This window comes from Mastomys coucha, unplaced genomic scaffold (assembly GCF_008632895.1).
Source record: "Mastomys coucha isolate ucsf_1 unplaced genomic scaffold, UCSF_Mcou_1 pScaffold18, whole genome shotgun sequence".
Classification (NCBI taxonomy): domain Eukaryota; kingdom Metazoa; phylum Chordata; class Mammalia; order Rodentia; family Muridae; genus Mastomys; species Mastomys coucha.
This window is the reverse complement of record NW_022196900.1, coordinates 20,121,159-20,132,748: the sequence shown is the minus strand read 5'-3', so window position 1 is coordinate 20,132,748 and position 11,590 is coordinate 20,121,159. Positions and strand designations below refer to the sequence as shown.

The 11,590-nt window shown below is 43.4% G+C and overlaps 1 long non-coding RNA gene across 3 annotated transcripts; it reads left to right on the top strand.

Annotated features, from left to right (window-relative positions):
* The first annotated feature begins 418 nt into the window (after window positions 1-418).
* Window positions 419-10,677, top strand: LOC116096085. Of its 3 annotated transcripts, none has more exons than XR_004120832.1 (4): window positions 419-1,001; window positions 2,136-2,222; window positions 10,087-10,245; window positions 10,567-10,677. It is a non-coding gene; the product is annotated as an uncharacterized LOC116096085 (long non-coding RNA). The 3 variants fall into 3 exon arrangements; XR_004120833.1 differs by having other exon boundaries at window positions 2,136-2,227; XR_004120831.1 differs by lacking the exons at window positions 419-1,001; window positions 2,136-2,222 and adding an exon at window positions 2,970-3,020.
* The last annotated feature ends 913 nt before the right edge of the window (window positions 10,678-11,590 follow it).

The following is an 11,590-nucleotide window of genomic DNA, read 5'->3' as shown; positions in this document are numbered from 1 at the left end:
GCCATCTCTCTAGTCCCTGACTGGTGTATTTTTAAGCACATGTGTGCATGTCCCTGAACTAAGGACCTAGGATGTGGCCTGGTCTGGTACTGAGCTCATAGTCCTGTTGGACAGTCACAGGAACCATCAAACCATGGCTGCTCTGATGGGGGAGTTATGAGGAGCCCTTAGGAGGGAAGAGAGAAAAATCTAAAACTCCCCCACCCTTTAGAACAAGGGACCAAGACCAGAGGAGGGAAATCCCAGCCCCTACTTTACAGAATCATTTTCTCCCTTCAAGTGTTAGTCTCTAATAAAAAACCTACCTTTGGAGCCCAGAAGACCTTACAGTTGGCATGACATCATACAGTTGTATGACATCAAAGTAGAGGAATTGTTGAGCAAGCGAAGCAGAGGCCAGTCTGACAAAGCACATGGCTGAAGCCAAAGTCAGGGGCAGTGCCTGCCCTTCCCACATAGCTGGCTGGGGCCAACCTGGGCTCATTTTTATCTCAGGATGTGTAGGCTGCAGGACAGAGAGTCCTACACATGGCAGCTCCCCTGGAACGGAACTTCCCACGTGTTCTTATCCTGTTTTCTGTGTCAACTCTGGGTTTACAGTGTCAGGCTTTGTCGGCATGTGTTTGGTTTCCTAGCAGTGGCTCTGAAACCCTGTGACAACCCGAAGTCTGAGATGGGTGCTCGTGCAAGAGATCTCTGTACCGAGATGAATACTTCTTCAGGCTCTCCGTCAAATCACCCCTGTTTTTGCTGGCTCTTTCGGAGAGCGGCTCTCACACATTTCTACAAAGTCTTGAAATACTTGTACATTTCTAACTCTGTAACAAAGCGTCTATGGATCTCTTCCCGGAACCACACCAGGAAGGCACAATGGAAGCAGGAACAAAGGACTCCAGCCTTATCTCTATTAGTCTAGTCCTGAGCAGCTTCCCTCCCACCAGACATTGTTAATAGGGATTTGTGAAGGAATTTAGGTTCTGAAAGAGGACGGGCTAAAGAAGGTAGGATGCTTTCTTTGCCCATACCTAATACTGGGCGACGCCTGCTCTGGTTGGGAAAGACCCAAATGTACTCTCTAGAGTTCAGCTCAACGCAGTTTCCCAGGACCTTTCTGACCCAGAGTAACTCCTTTGTCATTACATTGTTGCCTTCTAGGTGGAAGCTGAGGGAAGGTACCTGGCTGCTTGGGAATCCAGAAGGCCTGGAAATACTAGCAAAGTGTTTGACCTCGGGTAGCCTTGGTTTCTTTGTAGTCATAGGTGACTTCTTGGCACTGGCCTTAGCTGACTCAGTCTTGTATTTACCGTGCCCTGAATGCCAGCAAGGAAGCAGAGATCAGGGAAGTCAGACTAGCCAGATTCTTCTTTGGCTTCCTCCAGGACAATGTGGAAATTCTACTCTATTAAAAATGTTTTCTTTATATATAATATAGATATGTATATATACATATATATGTGTATATACACATGTATATGTGTATATATATAAATAATTTTTTTTGGTTTTTCAAGACAGGGTTTCTCTGTGTACTCCTGGCTGTCCTGGAACTCACTCTGTAGACCAGGCTGGCCTCGAACTCAGAAATCCACCTGCCTCTCCCTCCCAAGTGCTGGGATTAAAGACGTGCGCCGCCACCACCCCCGGCTAGAAATATATTTTTAAAAATATTTTTCCCAAGTTTTTATTTTAATTTTTAAAAATGTATATGAGTGTGTATATGAGTATTCCTGCTTGTATGATTGTGTACCACATGTGTGCCTAGTGCCCTCCGAGGCTGGAGGAAAACATCGATCGGAGTTATGGAGAGTTGTGGACCTCCATGTGGGTGCTGAGAATTGAACGCTAGCCCTCTGTAAGAGCAACAAGCATTCAACCACTTAGCTATCTCTCTAGTTCAGGTGTATTTGTGTGTATGAAATCAGAGGACAATATCATGGTTTTGGCCAGTGATCTTTGAATGAGTTTCCAACCATTCCCTCCTGTCTTGTCAGAGGAGTGCACTATGCATGTGGTTTTACATGAGTTCTGGGATTTGAACTCGGGTTCTTATGCTTGCCTAACAAGTACTTGATGACCACCCCTTCCCCTGCGTCTTCCACTCTTTTAATACAGCTTGAGCAATTACTATTCTTTAGGAGAAATGCAAATGCAAAGTGTACCTGCCAGGGAAGGGCCACAACAGGAAGAACGGTGGAATAATCAAATCTTTTCATCAACCGCCGGTACAGTGAGTGTTGTTCCTAATAAATTAAACTTTAATACTTTACCATATCAAATAACCCATAAAGCAGTGGTTATGAATGCTGACTGCACATAATGATCACACAGGAGGCCTGAAGAATGCAGATGCCTGGGCTCACTCCAGACATTGTAACTTCGTTGTTCAGGGCGTTGGCAATCAGGAAGACTCTCCTCTAGCAGAACTGCAGGAAAATTCTCCTAATGGACACCAGCCTCCCGGCCTGGCGGGTGCTCACAAGGCCTACGGACAAGCAAAGACAGCATATCCGAGGCGCTCAGTGAAACCTGCTCATGCACATGCTACTGTAGAAGTAGACAGGATGCCAGCCACACCCCACAGAAGAACATCTGTCGGCTTTAGCAGTGGCCTTTGAGTGGCAAATCCCCAGTCACTCCCCTGAGAGGGCCCCAGCCCTTCCTCTCTCCGAGGATTCCACCCTCTTATCATCTATTAATATTTTAGTAAAATTGGAATTTTTCTGAGAAATTGATCCTAGTTTGTTGTCTAAATCTATCATATGGTTTTAATTGCAGCAGGGTCAGTCCTAATATGTAGCAACTTCTCTGATTACAGAAGTAGCCTTGTGATGGTCCCCAGAAATGATCAGTTTAACAAATTCCATAGTAGGCAAACTCTGTCTGTGTCAACAGCTCCTCCATGTAGCCATTCACTTCATCTTCATAGCATCCTATGACCTGGGTACCATTATTCCCTCATTTTGCAGAGGAGGAAATTGAGGCACACAGAGATTGAATACCTGGCCCACGGTTACTCAACTGTGAGTAGAGTGGGGATATGACACATGCATTATGGTTTCAAAGCCTTTGCCACACTGGAATGCCTCCCAGTTAATCTATCTATCTATCTATCTATCTATCTATCTATCTATCTATCTATCATCTATCCATCCATCTACCTATCTATCATCTATCTATCTATCATACACACATGTGAATATATATTCATACCATTACATATAATACATGTAAACATGTATTTATGTTTACATACATAAATCCAATATAATGTATGTATCTTATGTTTGGTGTTTTGTTCATTTGTGTTTTCTGTGTCAGGTATTACTACATAGCTCTGGCTGTCCTAAATCTCACTCTGTACATCAGACTGGCTTCAAACTCACATAGATCCCCTGCCTCCCATGTTCTAGGATTAAAGGTGTGAGGTACTCTGCATTGCTAATGTATGTATCGTCAATATATAAGAATTAATTTCTTCAATAATTAATTACTTTTTATTTTTTTAAAGATTTATTTATTTATTTATTTATTTTATGTGTATGAGTACACTATAGCTGTATAGATGGCTGTGAGCCATCATGTGGCTGCTGGGATGAACTCAGGACCTCTGCTCGCTCTGGCCCCACTCTCTATGGCCGCACTTGTTCTGGCCCTCTCGCTCTGGCATAATACACTGTAGCTATCTTCAGACGCACCAGAAGAGGGCATCAGATCTCATTATGGATGGTTATGAGCCACCATGTGGTTGCTGGGAATTGAACTCAGGACCTTCGGAAGAAGAGTCAGTGCTCTAACCCGCTGAGCCATCTCTCCAGCCCAATTAATTATTTTTTAAATTTAAAAATGGAGAATTTCATATACCCAACTCCTTCCATGTTTCCTCATTCCCCTTTGAGTTATTGACTTCTGTAATTATAGCTACACACACACACACACACACACACACACACATACACACACACACACACACACTACTGAGTCCGCTTAGTGTTGCTCACATGTACATGTGTTTATGGTTGACTACTTGGGATCAGATAACCTAGCAGGGACTTATCTTTGAAGAAAACACATCATAGACCATGGGTATATCCTGGGGTCACCATACTAACAGAATTTAGCATCATGTAGAAATCAGGGGCCTTAGGCTGGAGAGATGGCTCAGTGGTTAAGAGTTCAAATCCCAACAACCACATGGTGGCTCACAACTATTTGTAACAAGATCTGACACCCTCTTCTGGAGTGTCTGAAGACAGCTAACAGTGTACTTACATAAAGTAATAAATAAATAAATCTTTAAAAAAAAAGAAAGAAATCAGTGGATCAGTGGCCTTTTCTAGCTTTTTTCAAATGTTGTAGAAACTTCCTAGAAACTTCCCTTCTTATGATTTTCCCGCTGCTCTGATGCTGTATTTGTCCTGAAGAAATTTAGATCATGGGCCATTCCTAACAGATTCTTCCCATCCCACCCACCCACCCACCCATGTGGTCTTCACAGAAAGAGATGGTGCTGGAAGCTTGAGGAGATGAAAACATTTATGTCAAAGCTCTACCACCAATCGGCATTTTTATCCTGTTAAAAAATATTTGAAAGCAAAGCCAGGCCTTATGGTTCTCGACTTGAATCCCAGTACTCAGAGGCAGGCGGATCCGTGAGTTTGAGGCCAATCTGCTTAGTGAGTTCCAGACTACACGGAGAGATCCTGTCTCTACTGGACCATAGAGGCCCTGCTTCGACGTACGACCAGCCTAATTTATACAATGTAGTTTTTGCCAACAATATAAAACTAGCATACAAGAATGTATGGTAATATACTATATATAATGCCGGACACATTAATGTTCTGAAAATAGGCCTAGAGGAGCTGTACCAGTGGGGTTGTAAAGGAAAGACTGTGATTCAACATATACTAGCCAGTATACCCTGTACACTGCATGTGTAAACACTATTCTGTGCATAGGTGAAAGGTTTGGAACTGAAAAATATGACAAGTTATCTGGTAGAGAAATGGAGTCACTTGGCATTTACCAAATCAGTACTGAAAATTCCAATCACAGCATTCAGACACTAGAGATAAATTTGATATAGAAACAAATCAATCGAGACTAAAGAAGGAAGCTGCCAGAGCCAAGGAAAGACATCAAGGATAAAATAGTGCTTTGAAAACAAAGACAAGAGGAGAACCAACATAAAGCATATACTGCATAATTATGGAGTAGCTGGTTAATGTGTGGTATACGGAACATGCTTAAGAAGAATCATGGGGGCTGGAGAGATGGCTCAGTCGTTAAGGGCACTGAACTGGTCTTCCAGAGGACCCAGGTTCAATTCCCAGCAACCACACAGCTCACAACTGTCTGTTACCCCAAGATCTGACACATTCACACAGATATGTGCAGGCAAAACGCCAATGCATGTAAAATAGAGGAAGGAAGAAGGAGGAGGAGACAGAGAAGAAAGTAGCAGTTGTTGCTGGCCCACATGCCTTTAAAATTATTTTTTTTGAGATTATATATTATTATATCATTTTCCCCTTCCCTTTCCTTTCTCCAAACCCTCCCATGCAATGCCCCCCACACTCTGTTTCAGAAAAATTCATGGCCTGTTTTCTTTAGTTGTTCTCTCTCTCTGTCTCTGTCTCTCTGTCCCTCTCTTATTCTCTCTCCCCATACATACATACATATAATATATCAATACAACCTGCTCTCTGTACAGTGCTTGTGTGTGTGTGTGTGTGTGTGTGTGTTGTGGGGTAAGTGTTGTCCCACTTTATTCAAACATGTAATTAAGGCTAAGTGAGGTCATCAACATGGACCTCATCCAGCAACAGCTGGTACCCTCCTAAGAAAAGATTAGAACACAGATAGAAGACCACAAGAAGCTTCAGGAAGGACAGAGGCAGCCACAAGCAAGAGAGAGGCCTGAGAAGAAACCAATCCACTGGTACTTGGACTCTGGACTTTCAGCTCCCAGAACAGGCAGGCAGTGAATCCTGTTGTTTAAGCTACTTGGTCTGTGGTTCTGGCAGCTCTAGGCTACTCTAGGCATCAAATAAAATACAACCAGAGAAAGGCTATTGCCCTCATATAGAAGATACATGTAATGTCTACATTATAGATTTTCTTGTTTGAAATAGTTTCTTATCAATAAAAATAAGAGTTTTTTAAAAGTTAAGTAGGGTGGAAGGAACGATGAAGGTCATAATAACTGACCTCTTATCAGAGGAAAGCAAAACAAAGCAAAACAAAAAAACCCTACCTCTTTCTGACAATATTTGACTGTGAGCTGCTCACATAGTGAGTATTGCTGGTCGCAGCCTTCTTTGTGTCCAGGAGATAATAGCCCAAGGCTTTAGTTAAAAGCCACCCAGATAAAAATTTCCTATGTGCCCTCTCAAAGGTGACACAGCAAACAGCCTTATAAATCAGGCTGTAACTGGTTCCATAACAATCATTTGTCTTAGTTAGGGTTTTACTCCTGTGAAGAGACACCATGACCAAGGCAAGTCTTATAAGGACAACAGTTAATTGGGGCTGGCTTACAGGTTCAGAGGTTCAGTCCAGTATCATTAAGTCAGGAGCATGGCAGCATCCAAGCAGACATGGGACATAGGAACTGAGAGTTCTGCATCTTCATCTGAAGGCTGCTAGCAGAATATTGACTTCCAGGTAGCTAGGATGAGGGTCTTAAAGTCCACACCCACAGTGACACACCTACTCCAACAAGGCCACACCTCCAAATAGTGCCACTCCCTGGGCCAAGCATATACAAACCATCACACTGTTTTTCTTGGAGATTTTATTTTAATTATTTTTAATTATGTGTGTGTGTATGTGTGTGTGTGTGTGTGTATGTATGTGTGTACATGACTCTCAATGCCTTTGAAGACTCAAAGAGAGTGTAAACTCCCCTGGAACTGGAAGGATAGTCCATTGTAAACTGCCCAGCGTGGATGCTGGAACCAAACATGCTGGAAGAGTAGCATGTGCTTTTAACCACTGAGCCATCTCTCCAGGCCTCTATCATGGCTATTTTTATGTTGGTTCTCAACATCACAAGACGTGCAAGAGAAGGCAATTGCACAAGACAGGGTCTGAATTAAACTGTCCACGCTTAACACCTGTTTCCTGCCTGCTTGGGTTGTGAAATACCTATGCACTGAGGATCTTCAGATCCCAAGCAAACAGGCATGGGATCAGGGTGGGGGTGGGGGTTGTGAAGCTAAGATCTTTGTCCCTTCTCCTTACCTTGTCTTTTTAACAAAACCAAAGGTAGAGGAGGCACAATCAACTCTCAGACATTCCAATATCTCTACTCACTAATTGGATCTAGAAAGCAAAAATCAGGGTTGGGAAGTATTTTCGAAGAGAGTGAAGGAAAGGCCTGGGCTTTTTTTTTCCTGTTCTGTATGGAGCAGTTACTCTATGAGTTGTGAGCAAACTGCTTTTTCTTTTATTTCATTTCATCAGAATAATAATTTTGTGAGATGGGTTCTATGGTTGTCTTTAGCTTTTGCTTTTGTTGTGAGTATTGTTGTTTTGTTTTTCTGCTTTTCAAGACAGGGTTTCTCCGTGTAGCCCTGACTGTCCTGAATTCACTCTGTAGACCAGGCTGACTTTGAACTCACAGAGATCTACCTGCCTCTGCCTCCCACGTGCTAGAATTAAAGACATGAAGCACCACTGCCCAGTAATAGCCTTTATTTTTATAGAGTAGCTGAGTCTGAAAACATGAAAGAAGTTGTTCAGTTCTTCCAGCCAACAGAGGTAAAGCCAGGATTTGAACTCACAGAGTCTGCCTCTAGGTCAACGTTGTCCTAAGTACTTTGCTTACTGTAAGAAAGCTTCATATCAAGTTCAGTTCAGCTTTTTGCTAAAGGAGTAAGCCTACAAATTCCTTCTATATGAGCCTGACCTTCTTACCTTCTTCTTCAATAGAGAAGGGTTTCACTTGGCTTCTCTCTGAGGCCTAGACACAGGTTGGCCCCTATCATGCGAGATTTGGGCTCCTTGTCTGTTATCCTCAAGAAAGGATTAAAGAGGGGAAGGGCCAGCGAGTCGCTCACTGGAAGGGTTATCCTCTGCTTCAGCAACAGTTCTTGCGGCATTTGATTGGGGCCTCACCCTCCTCCTCCACTCTGTCCAGCTGCAAGCAAACTTAGAAAAGGCCATTGCCTGGGGACTACATTCACTTCTAGTTTTGATTTTCTTTTTTTCTAAAGTTGTTTATTGTGCATGGAGTGTCCCGACTGTATCTATATAAGTATACAACCTGTGTGCCTGGCGCCTGTGGAGGACAGATGAGGGCACCAGATCCCCTGGAATTGGGGTTGTGAATCACCATGTGGATGCTGGGACCCACACCCCAGTTTTCTGCAAATGAAGCAAGTGCTCTTAGCTGCTGAGCCATCTCTCCCACCCTGTTTTGGTCTTCTTATGTAGGTAATGCCTTTCAGGGGAAAGAAGTCTTTGCTCATTCTCTTTTAGTTTGTAAGTTTTAGGAAAGAATTCTTTGAGTGCTATCAGACCTTAGATGGCAGCTGTTTACGTTAACTAAGGGTCTAAACACCAGCAAACCATCTTCCATTTCATTTGGTGGTTATGATATATTAAAAAGTATATTAATTTTGTCTGTGTTCACCAAGCTTCCAAGACTGTCATGGATTATGGCTAAAGGGGGAGGAAGAAAGGGAGGGCAGGAATGAGAGTATAAAAATGAGTTCCTCTAAAGAAATAGAAAGGAAAAAAAAAGGCCAAGCCCTGTTGGCTGAATTTACAACCTTCCAAGGCCTGGCCCCACCCACACTGAGTCTTATCTGTTTGTCCTCCACCTTGCGCTGGACTTCATTCTTCTCCACCGATAGAGTGTCTTATCACCCTTTTTAGCTACGGAGGCCTCGTCTGCCCACAACGATGGCCACACCCTTAATCAGTTACTTTATGTCTAGGAGTGACCTCTTTCCCATATCTGAGTTCTAATGGCACAGGATCAATTCCTTTCTCTGAGCACCGTACCACTTCCAGGGTTATCCTGTAATCTCCCAACTGCACCGTGAACTGCAAAGCAGCATGCCCGTCAGCCACTGGAGGTGGCTGAGACTGCACAGCATTGGGTACATACTAACAAGTGATCCGCAGAGTGTGCCCAAAGTCCAGATCGCGAGTAATTAACTGAGTGAGCACAGTTCCTGAGATTAAGGGGAGGCACTCATGAACATAGCACAGATTGGAAAATATCAAGGGGTTTACACTAGTGTGGGGGTCTCTACGAGACTGGATTACGGGCATGTAGGTAGGAAGAGGAGGAAACAGGACATCGTTATGAGAAAGAACTGTAGGCTGCCCACATAGCAGGAGAGAAGACAAGAGCAAGGTGTGTCAATCAACTCGCTGCCCTGCACTGAAAAAAATCTCCTAGAGTCTTCGATGAAGTCCTTCCCTTATTTTACTGAGGGTCTCATGGTGGCTTGAAGAGGCGGCAGTTAGGGAAAGTGATTTAAAAAAAAAATGAAGTTTATAAGACTAATGGAGTTGTCTCAGAGGAAAAAGAAAGTGAGCGTGAGTTTTGTTGTGAAAATGTAAGTTTTTAGGTAGAATTTGTGGTGGGATTTGGGGATAGAATAAAGTGGAACGTGTGCTCTCTGGAGCTGACAAGACTCTGAGCTTTCAGGGGAAGGTGAATGGCTAAGTTTGAGGTTCCGTTTGGATGTTGCACTTCAGTGAAGACAGCTAGAGAGACTTGAGTGGCCATAGCCACTGAGAACTCCTGAACTGGAAGTAGATAAGACTACTTATCTACTCTGTGTGTGTGTGTGTGTGTGTGTGTGTGTGTGTGTGTGTGTGTGTGTGTGAGCCTAACTGACAGAGTGACACCTTCCTCCCAGCCAGAAGGCAGGCCTTGACATGTATAGCCCTTTCTGCACGGAGGAGGGCATCTGAATTTCAATAACACCCTGTGAAAATAAGAGGTGGCCAAATACCTTGTTTCTGCTGATGACCTCGAATACCACAGGAGGGCTGCTAACAGGCTATTACAGCATGGTAGGGCTAACACAGCCATGAAGTTGATGATTTTTTTTTTCTTTACAGGTCTAGAGGTTTGAAGTTGGAGATGAGGCACACAGGGCTGCAGTCCAGGGCTGAATCGTTCTCCTCATGGAGGCCCCGAGGACTGTCCTGTTTTGCCCTTTTCCAGCTCAGTATCCCTCTGCTTTCCATGTCTCTTGGATATTTTCCTCCATCTTTGAAGTAAGAAGTCTTCTTCTTCCTCTTTTCCTTGTTTAAATGACCCATGGGGTTACATTGGGCTTCTTGAGTTAAACAAAACAACACACAAAACAATACAGTATATAGTCTTACGTAAGGGCCTTTATTTAGCGGGCTTAATTTCATCTGCAAGTTTAATTCTTCTTTGTTATATGATATAATGTTTTCACATCTCCTCATTAGAAGGTTAGGATGTGACCTCTTAGTTGGGGGGTGGGGCCTAACATCTAGGGAGATTTTGTTTCACAGTAACATGGTGAAAAGATGATTATCTTTATTTTCTTGTATCTTTTTTTTATCAAGTACAAAGATCTTTGTGTCCAAAAGAGAAGGATCAAGACTGGTTAAGAACAAACAATCAAACTTCAAGACTGAATAAAGAAGCCAACCACACCAACAGCCAGCATTGCAGAATGCAGGAGGTTCTCTGTAAATTCCAGGCCATCTTCTAATAGCTTAGTTTACACAGCTAGTTCCAGGATAGCTAGCTGTGGGGTGTGTGTGTGTGTGTGTGTGTGTGTGTGTGTGTGTGTGTGTGTGTGTGAGAGAGAGAGAGAGAGAGAGAGAGAGAGAGAGAGAGAGAGAGAGAGAGAGAGAGAGAGAGAGAGAGAGAGAGGGAGAGAGAGAGAGAGAGAGAGACTCCATCTTAAAATAACAAAACCAATCAAAAAGGTAGTGTAAAGAGACACTCTGAGTCCTGGGCTTCAAGTTGGGCATAAAACTTATTCTAAGATACAGAGAGAATTTCACAATGAGCTGCCCAAATCTCTCACTGAGAGCTTTGAAGTTTTGGGGAGAATTGTACTAGAAGATTAGAAACAGACAAGTTTGGGGGTCAAGTTCAGTGGAGGAACATTTGCAGAAATAGACAAATTATAGGCCAGGTCTCTCCCCTAACTCTATTCACTCTCTTCTCTCTCTTTTCTCTCTCCTCTCTCTCCTCTCTCTCCTCTCTCTCCTCTCTCTCTCTCCTCTCTCTCTCCTCTCTCTCTCCTCTCTCTCTCTTTCTCTCTCTGGCTGACCAGTAGAGCATGGGGTACATATATCTATCTACCTTCCCAGCACAAAGGCTATAGGTGCGCATCCACATCACCAGGCCCAGCTTTTTCTGTGGGGATCCAGGCTCAGATCCTCATGCATACTCAGTAAACATTTCACTCATTGTTTTTGCCAGATCCTGGGTACTGCCTTAAAGGAGTTTGTTAGGACTGCATCACTTAACCTATAATAACCTCCACAAGCATTGCTGGGGCAGAGATCATGCATGAATCATCTGTACATTATCAGTGGTGTGTTGCAATGACGCATGCTCCATCACAAGAGCTGA